At 44.9% G+C, this 17,182-nt stretch overlaps 1 long non-coding RNA gene across 1 annotated transcript in view; it reads right to left on the minus strand.

Moving 5' to 3' along the window:
• Positions 1-627: 627 nt before the first annotated feature.
• The window catches only part of LOC138581894 (uncharacterized), an 87,987-nt gene continuing 71,432 nt past the window's right edge, over positions 628-17,182 (minus strand). Inside the window, exons 2-3 of the long non-coding RNA XR_011304848.1 lie at positions 6,521-6,643; positions 628-1,076 (exon numbers count right to left, since the gene is read on the minus strand). This is a non-coding gene — a long non-coding RNA (uncharacterized lncRNA). The remainder of the gene's footprint in view (positions 1,077-6,520; positions 6,644-17,182) is intronic.

Raw genomic sequence — 17,182 nt, forward strand, 5'->3', positions numbered from 1 at the left:
AATGAACAGCAGTACTTACAAAATTGAACAGCCTCAGGTTATCATTAGGCAGCACACTGGCATGTTTAGCAGCATCATGATATTATTTAAAGCAAAGCAAGAGCAACTAGACGTATATAAGCTATACCTTACATATCACAGAAGCATGTGTGATATTACAGTATTTAACTATATGGCACAGGGACTCTGAAGGGTATCCTATATGTATATAATTCTCTCAGGATGACTGTGCATTTGGGACAGACCCTACCAACCCCTCCTCTTCTTAAATTCTGTAAGATTCCCAAACACAACACACACGTCCTGGTTTTGAGAAGAGGAAACATTATGTCTAGAAATTAGATTTTTTTTGGTCGTTGTTCCGTTCAGATATGGTAGATCATCCCTTTCAGAATCACTCTATTCATCAGTCTCAAGAATAGTAAATACAACATGTGTACAAGCCTTATGTGTTGAACTTTGCCTGTGAAAGGAAAAGGTCTTGTTAGGGTAGGTGTGCATTACTTACACATCGTTGTCTTACCGCTGAAAGGTTGCGGTATAGGTTTCTTTCTTCACCACGACTAGGTGGTTCCTAGAAGAGAAAGCACGCAAACAGGTAATGAAAGTGTACAATACTCACTCCTTCTCGACGCTGTGATTGTAAGTTCCGTCCATGATCTCGTAGTCCCTCATAAGGCTGTGGATCATCCACCGACAGGATTAATTTGATGTTTCCTTCTTCCCCACCAAAGGCCTGGATATCTCACTGTGCGTGAGACCTTGGGAACAACCCGTGCAACACTGACCCAGCAGTGATGTTTGTTGAAGGGATCAGGCTCCCCAGCTCCCTGGACAGGTCCCATCAGTTCTCTGGCATAGGTGCAGTCCCAGAAGAGGTGGTATTCCGTCTCAGCTGCTGTGCATCCCCTTGGTCAGTTCCTGAAGTGGTTCAGTCCTCTGCCATGCATGAAGGCTTGCAGCAGTAGAACCCATTGAACGGCCATCCAGGCAACGTCTTTGCGCTTGTTTGTCAGCCGCACCAATGCAATGTTCTACCTCATGTATTTTGCCGACACTGAGGGTAGGGTGCAAATCTGCTTTAGAAATGATAAATGTTTTAGTCCCTTTGTCTTCACATCACAATATTAAGATAGTCCGAAGAAGTAAACAAGGTTCATGCTTAAAAACATTTTATTGTTTGGGTGATTCTTATGTAAAACAAAATTAGCACAAAGCCCAGAGTGCATTGTGCATTAAGTGATGCAAGCATACTGTACAACCCTTTATCATATATTATTTTTTATCAAAGGTAAACATCTGTGGTCAGTCCTATGTTCCCAAAATGCTCTTTGATTGTATGCAAAGCAGCATGGAACACTTGTTGGGGCTATTTGTCGTTTCCCCCCATCCCACAGGATTATGTTGAAATAGTTTTAAAGGAGTGTGCCAAACTATCCATCTTGCAATAATAATCTTCTCTTAGAAAATAACGTATATGGGTATTTCGCATTTTGTTAATGTGATTCGCTTAGTAAAACATGTGTAATGAGTCTTTATTTTCTCATATTAGTCAAGTTTGTTCGGGTGGTCCTATGTCGTTTAAGGTTTGCACTTGATTTACTGGTTTCAAATCTCTTTTTCACAAGATAATAAACTACTCTGCAGCTTACAATTTTCACTTTGTTACAGAATCAAAGTCTATGCAGCATATTTTGTAGATAAATATTTTAATTATTTCAATATATATTTTCATGAGTACAGTTAATCAATTTTCCACATTAAAGGGGTTTAGTGGATTTTCACTCTTGGGTGCAATTAAGAAACTTTTTCTCAGTTTATTTAAAAAATAATATTCTCAATCCATAGAAAATATTCTTATAGTTATTAAGACTGTTCCGTTCCTTATCTTCATTCACACATTCAATACTCCTTGCATTCGTGCCTTTCTACCCAACATGTTTCATTTCTCCTCTCAATTTTCTAAAACAAGTTTATCAGGAGATTCTTCAGGTGTGCATTACAGCACTTAAATACATTCCCACTTTTTCAATTGTTTTGTTCTGTTGAATTTGCCATTTGATTTCTAATTTTCCCATGCACCTATATTTCTGGACTTCTATTTTTCAAAGATTCTTCTTCTACACAGTTTAATCAATCAGTGTTAACCTGTAACAACATATTTTAATGAATATAGTTTCATCATTTTTTAGGTAGAGTTTATTTGTATCAATTGCTACTTTAATTTAGTAGTGGGAGGTTAATTCACGTTTCTATGAGGACTTAATGTGAACAGCAAAAAGTACTTGCACTCACCAACTTTTGGTGACTACATACATTGTCGTGTCTCGCGGCTGATTTTTGCTCTCTTTTTAAGTTACTCCTGTTTTTTTCATCAACTTAGTCTAGGTTTTATTTCAATTGGAAGGTGGAGGTTTATGTACGCTCTTCAATGTCAGCAAACTATAAGGAGATGATGACAGAAGAGTGGAATACATCTCATTCTATAGAGTATTTGTTTTACTGGTGTTCATTAGTTTCTGCATTGCCCACCATTTTTATAGAAATTAACATTTCATTCAGACTCACCATTTCTACAGTGGTCATTCGCATCAGACCCGGGCTATTCTTCAATCTCTTAATTTAAGCCCTGGTCTTTATGCATCTACCAGCTGTGCAAGTCCTCACCATTTTCTGGGGGGTGGAGAACAAAAGCAGGGAAAAAACACAGACCGGTTTAAAAACTGGATGTGTTTTCTTTTGAAACCCAGTGAACTAACTCACGTCCTGCTAAATTTGTCTCTCCTGAGTAGTCTGGATATCTTTCTTACCTATGCATGATATGATATGATATTATATGCCATTTATAACGTGCCTATACACAAGTGTTTCAAGGCGTGACCAGGCAAGGGGGGGGGGACAAAGGGAAGACAGAGACAATGATCTTACTAGGCCAAGTGACATTGAAATTGTGCAAGTGCAAGCGACACTTATTCATACTTGTGGCCCGATCTCTTTGTGTTCTAGTGCTACGGGTCCTCACTGTACCGTGCTGTTCCTATAGTAACTGCGTTTCCTTAGCAGGTTCCAAGGTGCTTTTGTCTGATAGTCATGTCCATTGGTTAATGCACGTTGCCATGGATTTAGAATGTTACATGTCCTTCACTATTATTTATTTAGCTGTAATGCATTGATGTATCCTCTCTTGGTGTATTTATTGTTATGCAAGCTGTAAATTCATATTGCTGTTTGCAAGGCTTGATCGCCAACTCCAATGTGACTACCGCTCTTTTTCTCTTTTTATTACTGATCCCTCAATGAACAGGTAAGAGATGTATTGTTTTGCTGGGCATTCGTTACTCAATATGTTCATTTAGTTCTTTCTCCAAGCTATTACTTAGGAAAATCAATTATTTTTCTTTTTGTATTAATCACATGACCCTTGACCCTCCCAGCCCCGGTGACATCACAGGAAGTGATGCAATTTGACGCCATCCCAAAATGGCATCACAGAAAGAGGCATCACATAGCATCGTCCCTCAGTGTGTGGTGAAAAAACCCCTAGATGCGAGAAATAAATACCAGGCCTGCATAGAAATAAGGTCTGATATAAGGCCTTGTAATTGTAAATCAAAAGGAAAGGAAATGTGCTAAAATTGCAAAATATGGAGAGATACGAACTGCCTTTCACAAAGGGATTTCAGCATTGTATTCAGCAGTTGCAGTGAAATGGCGCAGTTTCTTTCATGAACATTAAATAAAATGATGTAATTTTGTTTTTTCCCTTTAAACTAAAAATATGCTCAGCAAAATGCTTGTCAAGCTATCAAAGTATGAACATGGTTTCTGCATATCACCAGCTCAGTTACATGGGCAATTTCAAAGCAACACACATGTAATTTTGAAATTGTGTATTTTATAAGATGTCATTTTAAATGCATTTAGGCACGAGTTACAGGCTGTTTGTTGCAAGGGGCCGGGATGTTGATTCCTTCAATATGTGAAACCCAGCTCCCCTCCCTGTTTCCTGGGAGAGAGAGGTCTGGCTGCTTTAATTGTCAGTGCCTCCCTTAATAATACAAGAAAATAATTATTTTTGAGATCAGAAACACAGTGGACTGGATAAGATTGTGTCTGGTCTGGCACCACTGGTAACCTCCAGGTCACACTTCACATATAAGGTTCATTAGCTGGTCATGAGTGCTTGAAGGGCTGAGATAATGTAAACACAGATCCCTCTACAGATGTCATGCCTGAACAGAGCAGTAGTGAAACCTAAAAAAAAAAGTGGGAGTTCTGTGCAAATGATTGGTGGAGCTACCCATTGTTTGAAAGGGGAGACATGCATTTTATCACAAATAGTCAGACTAAGCTTTTATTTAATGTGAAAGTTAACCCCTTCTCACCACATAACAATTATTTTGGTGGGAGAAACACAACTGAAGGTATAAATAAAAATGTGATTTGAGCCTTTTTGTGATCCAAAGAAATTTGAAAATTTGATAAAACATGCCAGTCATAATTCCTATGATGTCCATAAAATGGCGTATTTTTCACTGCTATGATTCCAGAGTAAATGAAGAAAAACTGTATCTTTGCATAGGAATGACCTACAGACTTCTTACTAGTTTTATATGATTCACTGTCAAATGTAGTTTTCAAAAATATGTTCATATCTGTCAAGATGTTAAAATGAAGGGCGCTTGTTATGTCATAAGATTTTGAGTTAAAAAAACATGACTGAGCCCATCTGTCGAAGTGAGAGGATGAAGTGCTCTCCTCCTTTTGAGTCCCAAAACACTCCCCTTTTCCCTTGTCTTTTTAGCACATGGGGGAGTGGGGTAGTGGAGGCTAGAAAATCCCTTTTGCGAGAATCATGACACATTAGTGATGTCATCTGCCCTATAACTAAGTCAACTTGCCTCAGATCAGGACTTTTCACACTAATTCCATGAGGTGCCCTGCTGCAGAAATCTGGCATGGACATCCCAGCAGAGAGAGGCCTAGCTTGCAGTGGAGTCAGGAGACATAGATACTGATTGGGCCCCTTGGAGCCAGGAGAGGAGGCCTTTGACTGATCCTCTTTTGCTGTCCCCAGCAGTGTGCTCTGACACTCTTTGATGTCTAATCCTGACCTCTCCTGTAAGTAGAAATACCCCAAGCCATAGATTGTATAATCCCTGTATTCTTTCAGCATTGCCTTAGATATTTTCCCATTGCAAAATCCCCTGTTTGTCAGTGTATCTTAGTTCTTTCCCCATTTAAAAAGCACTGTTTGCCTGTGTAGATACTTGGCCTATTTTTCAAAGTAAATCAATTAATTTGCCCTTTTAATTCACAGGATCTGTATTATTGGCATTCAAAACCAACAATATTTTCCCAGTGTGTTGTGAGCCATTATAGTCCTAACGATTTTCTAAAAGAATTAGCTTCAAAAAGCCTTGTTTCCATGCATGTCCCATTGTAAGGTGCAAAACAAAATTGTCCCGATGTTCCCATATTAAGGTAAAAACAAATTCCCATTTGCATTTTATCCACTTTGAAATTGTGCCAAACACCATTAAAATCGATTTTCCCATTCTGTCCTGACCATAATCCTCAAGCCATGGTATGTCCTTTTAGGTGTTAGAAAATCAAATTCCCTTCCTTTCTATTCTTTCCCATAGCAGTTGTGCTAAATCATTTAAACTGATTTTACCTTTGTGCTCTGAAAAACAAATGTTCCCATTCCCTTTCTGTCCCCATAATGTTTCTGTGAGCACTACCTAAAATCCAATTTTCCCACTGTGTTCCCAGTCCCTTCCATTATAAAAGTCAAGCCTAGTGGATGTTTGGGGGTGCGGGTGCTGGGAGAAAAGTGTAACTCGGTTCATTTTTCTTGTGTGCTTCGAACTGTGTGTTGCTTGTGTTGGGGGGGGGGTGATGTAAAAGGAAACTGTACGTTATATTCTAGTGTCATCTCTGAGTTGGTACTTTACCAAAAAGGATATTTTGTCTTTGTGTTGCCACAACATTGGTGGCTGCTGTAATCTATTTGTCCTCATTTGCCTAAATAAATGACTTAATAAATATCTTATTAATACACACCGGCCTAGTGCCTAGTCCATTGTGGCACACAGTATTTTTTGAGGTTGTGTGCGAGATGGGTGGGAGGCCTTATCAAAAAAAGAACCTAATAAAAATCCAAAGCGCTTTCTTGTGCTACACATTCATTGTGGGGGAAGGAGCTCCCTGACTTGAGTGTTGCCGTACAATAAACCACAACATCAGTACACTAAGAAAAATACGGTTGCGATATTACTGTTATGTGAAATACGTTACTTACAAGAAGGGATCAACATATGTAGTATTATTACGAGTGTCAAGGCCCATGTCACCACGGGAAGTGTATGAACCCAAATACCAGCTTTATGTGGATCCCCCTGCTATTTCAACATAATTGCAGAGCGAAATCACATGTGTTCTTATGGTTGATGGCATCCACAGTTTTCAATGATTTTGGAATTTCCCTTCAGCATTTATTCCTGATTCGGCAAGTTACCTTCAGGGTTACCTCTCAGTAGGATGTGCTGTGCTGTAAGGTTTGTGGTTGTTTCATGGACTTCATTATTCCTGAAAAAAAAAGCCAGACGTCTCTGATGTTCATCTCCTTCAGAACCTAGAGCTAAATTCAAAATGGGTTTGATTAGTACCATGGCAAAGACTGCTACCTGATCATCTTCCTGCATCTAAGTGCTTGCATAACTCAAGAGGAACAAAACATTTCAATTTCTTACTTCTATACATTTCTAGTAAAGGACTCTCACCGTTTCAAAAAATTCTAATTTTAGCATGGTCCGTTATCTTGGATTTTGCCCTCGCAATAGGGGGAGTTTTTGGCTGTGTGTGATTCCTGTGCATTCCTTTCTTGGCTTTCCTGGAATTGCAAGGTGAAGTATAGGCGAGCTGGGCTTTGGGGTTCTTGAGTGCACATGTCCATGAATAAGTTGGTTTGAGCATGAGGCTTGTGTGCAACCACAAGGAGCAGACATTTGGGAATGTTTGTCTGGTGGGGTTTCTTTCTCTGTAGTTAGATCTGATGAACTGATCTCTGCAAATGTCCCATGCTGACAGCTGGACCCTTGTTACAAGTTCCTGACAAGCTCAAATGTGGGGGAGGAGTAGACATGTCCTGCATCCAACAGGTGATGGTACCATCCACCTTGGTCACCCCATCCCCAACCCCTAATGCAAGGCAGGGCACATTGTCACAGTTCTGACTACATAAAGTAAGGACTTTGATGATAAAGGTTAGGTCATGGAGAAAGGAAGTTGTCAGTAAGTAATTGAGCCTTTCACTCATCCATAATCGTAACATAATCCTAACAGAACTGCTTTTGTTCTCCTTTCTAAATGCAATAACCCTCAAGAAATGAAGACTTTTTGTAAAATATTCAGATAATGCAATATGATAAGTAATTTCAGAATGATCCTAATGTTTAACCACATTGATGATTGACAACTGGACTAGAATCTGGCCTTGTATTATGTAAACTTTGTGTTGCGGAGGAAAGCTGAACTGTTCATGTCATGCTCTTGTCTTTGGTCGGACACAAACATATTATTTGTGTGCGTTCGCAGACCATTCTATAGCGCAAATGTTCATTTTTCATTTTTAAATGTTTTTATTGCCATTTGTAAAAAACAAATTCAGTGTAATTTCACAGCATATGTAAGGTAGTATAATTTCTTGCATTTGCATTAAACTAGCAACAAACAGTTAAATAACAACAAACGTTAACTGTCTTCATTCGTCAGAATAGGTTCTTTATCAGTCTTATTCGTGCGGAGGTGCAGGTCGGGACCCTTGTTATCTATCTTAGGGATGGTAGTTCAGGAAAGTCTCTTCGTTATTTTCTTATTTGGCATGTATTGCATGTAATCATAGTTCACAGTTCAGGGGGGCATATTATCTGATGGAAGAAACATATCTCTTAGCGCTTTCCATGCCTCAAAGGTGGTGCTGACCTCTCCCTCAGTCCCAGCGATTCCCGCACCCCATGCCGCGGTTTCCGCAGCAGCCCAGCGCTCCATTTCCCGCAGCCGTTTTCCATGCCATTGCTATTGCTCTTTTTGCCAGTATGCACACCATGTCCTTGAACTTCACAGTGTGTTTAAGTTTACTCAACCTAGGGAATTTGCCTAAGAGGCGCTCCTTTGGGGACCAGTCATACCTATTCACCCCAGCTTTTCTACAGACCCGCTGCATTTTGGCCCATAAACTTTGCACTTTCCCGCACCCCCAGAACATGTGAATCAGGCCCGCCCCTTCTCTGCCACACCAAGGGCATGTTGACCTTGTCTGTTTGTTGAAACCTGCCACCCTGAGCGGGGTCATGTATGTTCTATATAAGACATTCATCTGTATCAATCAGAACCTAGCATTCCTAGACACTTCTTTCGGGTGCATCTGTACCCTCTCCCATTCTTTCTCGGTGATTGTTTCTCCCAGGTCCTTTTCCCATCTAGCCTTTAGTGTTGTGTTGCGGGGGTGTGGCATATCAGTTAGTTGGCCGTACAGCCTGGACACGGGCTTCCATCCATCACTCGAACCATATAGTTCTATTAGCAAAGGGTTTGTCTGGCCATTTGTCCCATTTCCTCTTGGCCACATGCTTGATATTCTGATACTACAAAAACTGCCCTTTTGGCAACCCTTCCTTTTCTTGCAGTGACTCTAATTCTCGAAAGATTCCCCCTTCGTACATATCCCCCCAGGTGTATAGGCCCAGTCCTTCCCAATGTCCCACGGTGGCGAGGCCAGTGTTTACCTTACCCACGTCCGCCATGATCAGGATGTCAGGTGAGTAGGGATGACCCAGGTTGAGCATTGATTTGACTCTCTTCCATACCTGCCTGCCCAACACTAAAAGCATAGGAACACGCTCAAAGCAGGTCAGTCAAATCCACAAGATTTCTTTTAGGTGCGCCGGAGCAGTCAAATGCTGCAGGAGTCCAGTTTCAGCTGTGGTCTCGTCTGATAGCCATCGGGCTACATGGCTGAGTTGCGCCGCCAAATAATACTTTTCCAGGTCAGGGAGTTTTATATCCCCTTCTCTATAGGGCAGTGTCATTATGGCAAGTGGTAGTTTGTGGCGGGTCACCCCCCCATAGGAACTCTCGGAGCAGAGTCTCTAGTGTTCTAAAGAAAGCTGACTTAATATAGTAGCAGAAGTTCTGGAAATAGTATAAATACCTCAGTAGTATGATCATTTTAGTGATGGATGCCCTACCCATCTTCGACAATGGTAGTTTAGACCAGAACTTCATTGAGTTGCGTAGGCCCTTTATCACGGCCATCATGTTGCTCTCATGAATTAGCTCTGGCGTGTGCTTCATTTTGACCCCTAGGTACCTGAACATTTCCAGTTGCCACTGAAGGCCTGTAAAGATACTGGTGGGGGGTGCCTGTACTTCTGCTCTCTATATGGTAGAGGAGAGGCACAGAGGACCCCAGCCAAGATTCTCTATTGTGGTAGCAATGGACGAGCAATCAAGGCCTAGCTTCTCAGGAGGTGATGCGGGCTGGTTCTTAAGTACAGTGTAGTCCCCAAACCCCCACAAAGGAATGTCCACACACTGTATTGCTGAAAACGCAGTCTTTATATAATTAATATTCAAAGGTATGTACACGATCACAATAACGCACTTTGTACTCGGAAATCAACAATGATAAATATATACAATTCTAAAGTGGTACCACCACTGTTATCAAATCTATTTAAAGTGCATCAACTGTACGGTTAAAATGTCACACAGATCAATAACGAGGAAACCAGCAATAGAGATAGGAAGGAAAGCAAGATGGTTGAAACAATAGGCAGAATACTGGCCCCTACCGATAGACACAGTTCTGTGTGTAGCTCCCCTCACCTGGGCAACCTGTAAAATAAAGATATATAGCACCAGCCCAGTCCATATATTGTTCACTAGTCTTATTTCCTCCTATAATGTTTTACCCTCCTAATGTACCTGGTGGAGTAGAGTTCTTCGAAGACACGTCGAAGGATCCTTCTTGAGTGACTCCCTTTGAAGCAGGAGCCACGGATCGTTGAGAGGCATCAAAGATGGTGAACTTGTCGTCGAAGGCGGCGATGAGAAGTTCAAGGGTGCCAAGACCACGATGTCGATCCAGGCGGTGCTTGTCAGTGACGTCCTGCGAGGATGAGGTGTGCGGGGCACCTCGGCGATTGATCGTACAGGACAGCAAAGAGTTTCAGAAGGACTGTGGCCCAGCAAGGGCGTTCAGTCGTTGAAGTCTTTGTGGCCTTCAGGTGGCAGGAAAACCCACCGGCGGATTCTCCTCGGCGCGTTAATCGTCCTCGACTTTCTCCGGCGGGACAAAGAGGTCGACGTTGCGGACAAGGGAGTCCTTCGATTCAAATGTTCTTAGGCAAAGGAGCGGGCGGCTCCGGTCGTTGGCGGCACGGCGTCAAGTGGTCCCCACGGCTGGCCAACACAACTTCGATGGGCCTCCAGCGGTTACACAAACCTGCCAACCCTGGTTGACGGCAATGGATTTCGACAGCGGCGAAGTCCGGGTGCTTTGCTTCATTCTCCTCAGCGGTCCCATCTTGAGTCGGCAGCCTTTCGAGGGTCTGACTTCCAGGGAGCTTAGGCGAAGGTTTAGCGGTGCTCAATAGTCCCTCGGAGCACAGGAAGAGGGCGGCTTACCAGGTCCTCTCTCGGATCAGTCCTTGGCGAGTTCGGCAGCTTTCAGATCGGGTTGAAGCAAATGCAACAGCAAGTCTTCTTCTTCCAGCTGGGCGTCGAGGATCAGCAGTTCCAGTTACTCTTCAAGTGTAGACACCGCTTCTGAACAATTTCTAGTGGTGAGAGGTCCCCAGATATACTATCCTGTCTCTCATCCACACTGCTGGGTCACACGCAGCAGCCAATCATACAGAAGGGCATTCATGCAGTCAGTCAGCCAATCAGGCACACAGTGCATTCAGGCCATCCTCCTCCCTCTCAGACACCCACAACAAGGAATGCAGATTAGGACAAGTACCCAGCCATTCAACACTACACACTGCATTCAGGCCAGTTTCGGGCAGGGCTGTCTCAGTCTTTGTCTCTCATACCAGAAACCAGACAGCCACAACAAGAAGTGTGATTTGGTCACACACTCCATTTACCCAGGTCCCACCCACGGGGTGTACCCACAACATACAGTCACTGGCAAGGCTCCGGCCAGTCTGGACTGGACTTCACAACAACACCATATATGGAACTTCCACCCAACAGCCAGTCAGGGGGAAGGGACAGAGTCAGGGTTTCCCAGGACTTTGGGAAAACAAGGTAACAGGCAATAGAAAGCAAGAGGCCACAGGGGCCATCTTGTTTTCCATCAGGAATCAACTGATTCCAATGGCAGGGCCTGGGTTTCCCAAAATGGAGGATACTCAGCGCACCTGTCAAATTCAGCATGGAGCTGCCACCAGCCCATACCCTGCTCTGCGGGCCACCCACAGCTGCCCAAAAACATACACTAGGGGTACAGGGTTGTACCCCCATCCATGGGTGCCGTAAGGGTATCCCATGGGTCTGTTCACCAAACCAAAATAGAGAGAGTTGCACCGTCAGGAGTCCCACATGAACTCCTGCACGGAAAACACGACAGAACACATGATAAAAAGGCAGTTAAGGACAAGGATATGGAGGCCCTGTCCCTCCAATGCATTTCCAGCATCACAGTCGCCCCCCCCAGACTGAGGTGGAGGGTGCCTAATCTCCCACGGGATAAACACCCTGATCCAGATGGTCTAAATACCTTCTGGAAAGGCCATCTGCATTATCGTGACTCTTCCCTGGTCTGTGCTCTATGGTGAAGTCTAGCCCTTGTAGGCTAATGGACCACCTGAGCAGTTTCGGGTTTTCACCCTTCATCTGCATAAGCCACTTCATGGGCGTATGATCTGTTTGGATCATGAAGGTAGACCCCGTAAGGTAGGGCCTAAAACGCCTAAGGCTCCAAACTATACTGAAGCATTCCTTCTCAACAGTAGCCCACCTATGTTCTCTACCCTTGAGTTGTCTACTTATGAAGATGATAGGATGTTCCCTCCCTTTGTCATCTAACTGGGACAAGACAGCTCCAATTCCGGTGTCGCAGGCATCCGTCTGGACGATAAAGGGTCGGCTGTAGTCAGGTGCACACAACACAGGTGCCCTACACAGACTTACTTTCAAGCCATCAAAGGCCCTCTGACAGTCTTCAGTCCAATTAACCTTCCTAGGTTGTTTGGGTGAAGTCAGAGCTGTCAGGGGTGCAGCTACGGTTCCATAGTCCGCCATGAAATTGCGATAATACCCAGTGAGGCCCAAAAAGGCTCTCACCTGGGTTTGAGTAGTGGGAGTCTCCCAGTCCTGTACATCCTGTACCTTACTGGGGAGAGGTTGGATTTGACCCCCTCCTACCTCATGACCAAGATATGTGACTTTACCCTGAGCTATCTGGCACTTGGTGGCCTTGATAGTGAGGTTAGCCCTTTTCAAGGCCTGCAACACCTTACCCAGTTGTGTCAAATGCTCTTCCCAAGTGGAACTGTAGACGGCAATGTCGTCTAAATAAGCCACACAAAAGGCTTCTAGCCCATTCAGCGCATGGTTGACCATCTCTGGAAGGTGGCAGGGGCATTCTTCAACCCAAAAGGCATGACCCTAAACTGGTAGAGTCCCTCTGGTGTTGAGAACGCCGTCTTTTCCTTGGCATGGTTTGTCAGAGCTATTTGCCAATAGCCTGAGGTATGGTCAAAGGTGCTCACAAATTTGGCAGCACCTATGGTGTCCACGAGCTCATCAGCCCGGGGCAATGGGTGCGCGTCAGTCTTGGTGATGGCATTGATTCCTCTGTAGTCCACACAGAACCTCCAATCCTTGGTACCTGCCTGGGAACTTGCCTTGGGGACAAGGACCACAGGACTGGTCCAGGGACTGGTTGAGGGTTCAATAACACCCAGATCCAGCATCTTGGTGACCTTAGCCTGGATGTGGTTCTTAACAGTATCTGACATACGGTAGCTCCTGCTTTTGACAGGCACACTGTCACCAGTATCAATCTTGTGCTCACTCCACGGTGTAAGGCCTGGCATCAGTGAAAACAGAGAGGCATACTGCTTGAGCAAAGTCCTGCCAGCCCTCTTCTGCTCTGTGGTCAAATCTGGAGAGAGATGCACTCCCTCCACTGAGCCTACCTGAGGGTTGCCATACAGCAAATCAAGAAGGGGCTCACTCTCGTCCTCTTCTTTCTCTGAAGCTAGCAAGAGACATGAGACTTCTGCTTGCCTGTGGAAAGGCTTGAGCCTATTAACATGGAATACCTGAGGGGCTACCCCTGGGATTCCCATGTCAACCAGATAATTGACCGTGCCCATCTTGGAGATTATCCTGAAGGGTCCAGTCCATTTGTCTGCCAATGCCCGAGGCTTTGTAGGCTCCATCACGAGGACCTCCTGTCCCGGAGTCCAATCCACTTGCGATGCTTTAAGGTCATGCCAGTACTTGTTCAATTCCTGGCTGGCCTTGAGATTCACTGTTGCCTGACCCATCATCTGTGTCATCCTCCGTCTGAAGCCTAACACATAGTCCCCCACTGGCTTGGTGGGACCTGTAGGGGTGGCTTCCAAACCTTCTCTGATCAAGGCAAGGGGCCCCCTCACGGGATGTCCAAAGAGTAACTCAATGGGGCTGAAACCAACACCCTCTTGAGGATCTTATCTGTAAGCAAACAGCAGACATGGCAGGAGGAAATCCCATTTCCTCCTTAGGGGCTGTCCCAAAGCACCTATCATGCCCCTGAGAGTTTTATTAAATCTCTCAACCAGACCATTGGTCTGGGGATGGTAGAGGTGGAGAAATTGTAGGTTACTCCGCACTCTTTCCACATGGTCTTCATGTAACTAGACATGAAGTCGGATCCTCTGTCAGAGACAACCTCCTTAGGGAATCCAACACAGGTGAAAATGCCCAGGAGAGCCCTGGCGACCACCTTAGCAGTTACAGTCCGAAGGGGTATAGCCTCAGGTTACCTGGTGGCATGATCTACCAAGACCAGGATGAACCGATGTCCACCTGAAGTGGGAGGGTCCAGGGGACCGACAATGTCGATGCCCAATATCTCAAATGGTGTGCCAACCACTGGCAATGGCTGCAGTGGGACAATGACACTGCCTCCAGTCTTGCCAGACAACTGACAAGTTGGGCAGGTCCTGCAGTGGAGCTCCACTTCTACTCCATCCGAGGCCAGTAGAAATGGGCAGAGAGCCTCTGCTTAGTCTTCTTGGTACCAAGATGACCAGCTAAGGGCACCTCATGCACCAACTGCAGTAGGAAGGGCCTGTAAACATGGGGTACCACCAACCTCTTGAGCGCACCAGGTTCAGGCTTAGTGGGCTCACTAACAAGAAGCTCACCCTCCCAATAAATCTGGAATGTTCTAGGTACTTCTCCTTGTGCCTGGGACAGGGCCTGCTTTCTCAGACCTGAGAGAGAGTGGCACTCTCTCTGTCCCTTACAGAAGTCTGCCCGGGAGGGTCCCCCTTCAGCTAACAAGCATTGAATAGCGGGATGATGCTCTGGGTTGAGAACCTCTCCACAGGAGAGTCTTCTGGCTCTTCTCCCACAGGAGTTGAGACAGGGTTTACCACTGGACCCAGCCCGTCTGGAGCATGGATCCCAATGGGTGCTGTAGGAACAGCAGGAAGAGAAGGAGCTCCCTCCACAGAGGTGGCCTTCTTGTTCTTCCTTCGTCTTGCCTTAGGCCTCGCCTTTGGCTCGGGTACCTGACTCACAGCCAGACCCTGTGTCACCTGTGACCTAGTGACCGCAGCAGCAGTCATGGGAAGACCATCCGAGATCAATCCCAACTCTACTAGATCATTTCCTAACAGAATGTTAGCAGGGACATTGTCCTGAACCAGGACAGGAAGCTTTGCTGTCTTGTCTCCAATTACGAGTGTGACTAAGGCTACATGCAATAATTTGGGAGGCCCACCAGCTAACTTGGTGGTTCTCAGAGGAGTACCTACATAGTCCTCTGGCTTGAGCAGGGTCATGTCCACCACTGTCATGCTTGCCCCAGTGTCTCTCAAACCAGTAGAAGGCTGGCCATTCAGGAGGACACTTCTCAAAAATCTATGGGTGTTCTGTGGGATAGTCGTCAGTACTTCCGCGTACTGTCCCAGGCCCCAAGGGACACTAAGGAAATCTCTACAGGGGCACCAAATGTGATCCCTGTAGAGGAGGGGAGGACAGTGGCCTCCACCTCAGACATGGGGTAAGGGTAGGTCAGGCTGACAGCCTGTACTCCAAGTGCCTTACCTTTACACTTGGAGTCACCCCTCTTGTGAACCAGAGCCCCACAATCCCAACAAGTGCCGGGAGTGTGGGGTACGGTACTGGAACCACTGGGAGCCTGCTTTGCAGCAGCTGGACCACTACTCTTATTCCCACCCACAGATGACTTATCCCGACTAGACCTTTGGATCTTAGGGGAGAAGGGTTTAGGTTTACCCGACTGTGACTGCTTTTGGGACTCCTCATCTTTCAGAGAGGCCCCCTTTTCTTTGTCCTTGTCCTTCCCAGTGGAGTCCTTAGGGGACACCCGGTGGGAGACCCACTTGTCAGCCAGCCTAGCCAGCTTTAAGGGATCCAATATGTTCTGGTCAGCAACATACTGACGCAGCTCCGGTTAACAGGCTTCAGAAAAATGCTCAAAAAACAACAGGTGGGACAATTCAACAAAAGTTTTCACCTTGTAACCATCAATCCACCCCATCATTTTCATGTGCGCAGCACTCGTCCCAGTCAACCCAAGACACATTCTCTCTTTTCTTAAAATCCCTGAACCTTTTAAGGTATTGGGTAGGTGTCTTGCCAAACTTGGCAATTAAAGCAGACTTCATACACTCATACTGACCCCTGTCTTCCGCACTCAGCTTCAGAATACAGTCATACCCATTCTGAGGCACTGTGCTTAACAAACACTTAGCCCAATCTCTTTTGTCAACATCATGAATTGCACAAGCCATTTCAAACACTTTGATCCATTGGAGGATATCAGAACCCTCTACAAACACACCAACCAAATCTTTCATAAATTTAATTGCTGGGGACCTGACACTCTCACTGGGTTTCACTGAAGTCTCCACTCTAGCTTTCTCTAGCTGGATTCTCTGACATTCAGTGTCCTGGTTCTTCAGTTCAAGGTCCTTATTTTTGAGTTCAAGATACCTATTCTTGAGTTCCACTTGTTGAGCCAACTCCTCCTTTTTAAGCTCAGCATCTATTTCCAACTTGCGATATTCAAAGGCCAATTTCATCCTTAATAACTCAAGCTCCAAGGAATTGCTGGGGTTTGGAACAGAGGCAGCAGGAATGGTGGAATTCCCAGAAACAGATTCAGTATAACCCCCCGAGTCCTCATTGGTTGCATTCCCCCCGCTCAACAAGAGTTTCACCATCAGTCTGGTAGTCCACCAGGGCAGCTATCAGCTCAGCCCTAGACTTATCCACAAAGTCTAACTCCCTGGCTTCACAAGCACTCTGGAGAGCCTCTAAGCTCATCCTAGTCAATTTACCATTTGCAGTAGACTCCATTGCTTGTAATGCAGTTATTTTGTACACAACCAAACCTTAATTTAATAAAGTGCAGATATTTTGTAAGTGGCACGGTTATACACTGATTCTTAAAACCATAAGCATCCCACTGCTGCCACCAGTGTAAAGATACTGGTGGGGGGGACCTGTACTTCCGCTCTCTATATGGTAGAGGAGAGGCACAGAGGACCCCAGCCAAGATTCTCTATTGTGGTAGCAATGGACGAGCAATCAAGGCCTAGCTTCTCAGGAGGTGATGCAGGCTGGTTCTTAAGTACAGTGTAGTCCCCGAACCCCCACAAAGGAATGCCCACACACTGTATTACTGAAAACACAGTATTTATATAATTAATATTCAAAGGTATGTACACGATCACAATAACGCACTTTGTACTCGGAAATCAACAATGATAAATATATACAATTCTATAGTGGTACCACCAATGTTATCAAATATCATTAAAGTGCATCAACTGTACGGTTAAAATGTCACACAGATCAATAACGAGGAAACCAGCAATAGAGATAGGAAGGAAAGCAAAATGGTTGAAACAATAGGCAGAAT

The sequence above is a fragment of the Ambystoma mexicanum genome, chromosome 3q, assembly GCF_040938575.1.
Source record: "Ambystoma mexicanum isolate Mex_15411 chromosome 3q, UKY_AmexF1_1, whole genome shotgun sequence".
Classification (NCBI taxonomy): Eukaryota; Metazoa; Chordata; class Amphibia; order Caudata; family Ambystomatidae; genus Ambystoma; species Ambystoma mexicanum.